At 43.8% G+C, this 1,785-nt stretch overlaps 1 non-coding gene across 1 annotated transcript; it reads right to left on the reverse strand.

The window, feature by feature from the left end:
- Positions 1-432: 432 nt before the first annotated feature.
- On the reverse strand, positions 433-573 carry LOC112635748. The gene has a single exon (XR_003122068.1). It is a non-coding gene; the product is annotated as a U4 spliceosomal RNA (small nuclear RNA).
- Between the last annotated feature and the right edge of the window lie 1,212 nt (positions 574-1,785).

Genomic DNA, 1,785 nt, shown 5'->3' on the forward strand with positions numbered 1-1,785 from the left:
TTTGGAGGCAGACAAGTCCCATCTCTATCACTTACCGGCCATGTGACCTTGAGCAAGTTGCTCCATGTCTCTGAGTCTTGGTTTCCTCCTCCCTAAAATGAGGCTGGTGCGTACTCTATGCAAAGGCTTACTCAAGATAATGGCATCTTCAGCAATGCCTTGGACATCGTAGATGCTCCATTAATGTTACTCCTGTCCTCCCCAACTCCCATCTCTACCCTATTCCATATCAGCTTTACACCATTTCGTGCAAAGGCCTTGAATCTACAGTGGTATCTCTGAACCTTATTTTTATAGTTCTTAGCATGGCTCCAGGTGCCTAAAAACACTTAAAAATTTAATTTAAAGGATGTTATTTCTGCTCCTTTTTCTGTTCTTCAGTTCCTCCCCTTTTTTCCTTCTTTTTTTTTTTTTTTTTTTTTTTTCAGTTCAGTTTCAATACAGACTGTAAAAATTGCCCATGCTGACTATATTTTAAATCATCATGGCAGGGTATTGGGAAACGTTTTCAACTAGCCATAATCAGGCCTCGGATAAACCTCATGGGCTACCATACTGCCACTGTGCAAAGCTACCATTATTTCTTATACTTCTCCATCCCCTTTTCCTGCAGGAAATTCAGACCTGTAAGTAACAATAATTGTAATAAACTACATTTCTAGACCCCTTTGCAGCTTATAAAATGCTTTTGACCAAAGGAAAAAAAAACTGAGAGGCAAGTACTATTACTCTCCTGTTTACAGATTAGCAAACTGAGGCTTAGAGAAGCCATGTGCCTGATTCAAAATCACAAGACTAGTAATGAATGAGAACCAATGCTCTGAGTCTCTGCTGTGCTCTAAAACAACTTTCCTCAGATACTCCATCCTGGATGTCAATGCATCCCCATGCTTCACATACCAAGGGCCATGGATCAGGACTCTTGACCAGATGTTGCTATTGAGACAAGCAGCTGTCATTTGTAATATCCTGCGCTGTCCCCCAGGGTTCATGGCTCAATTTCACTTAAATCCAGCCATGGCTCTTGCCAGACCAATGAGAAACTCCCATTTGAGGTGGAACCACTGAAATCTGATTCAGAGCTCTCTGCTAGTTCTTCCTCTGACTGTCGATTCAGCTTAAGCCCTGGCAGCTGGAGTTAGTCGGGGCTGAATAACCCTAACTTCCCTTGACTTGCCATCTCCTTCCCCACTGCCCCAAGAAGGAATGACAAATGGACTCACACTTGTCGCCCTTTGGAATCCTTTACGTGTCATAGCCTAAGCAGAATTACAAATAAGGCTTTGGTATTTAATTCAGACCAGTACCAAAATATTTCCGTGTCTGGAGTTCATCCATGAAGAAAGCATTTATAGTATCCAGATGGTGGGGGCGTGGGCCTGCAGGCGGCCCAGGAATGCAAGTCAACAGCCTTGAGTCCTACTAGAAGAGGGGTATGGACACAGGGCGCCTTTCCAGGGTAACCCAAGCAGGTGGAGTTTGTGGTAAGGCAGAAAAAGGCTAGGACTTGGGGCCAGCAGAGCCAGGTTTAAATAACAGTTCCCGTGTTGACAGGGTAAGTCGCCGCATGCTAAGCATTCAGTTTCTCCTAAGCTCTCCAGCAACGCCTGTCCCACCCTTCTCTTTAGGGTGGTCTCAAGGTAATGGACATAAAAGCCCTTTAGAACCTGGAAATCGCCAGACAAGCGTAGGCTGTTAATATTACAGTGCAATGTCTAAAGTCTGTAATACATTTTTCAGGCAGATTCACTATGCATTCCAATTCTCTTTGGTCTTTGTTTTTCT

This window comes from Theropithecus gelada, chromosome 11 (genome assembly GCF_003255815.1).
Source record: "Theropithecus gelada isolate Dixy chromosome 11, Tgel_1.0, whole genome shotgun sequence".
NCBI classification, from domain to species: domain Eukaryota; kingdom Metazoa; phylum Chordata; class Mammalia; order Primates; family Cercopithecidae; genus Theropithecus; species Theropithecus gelada.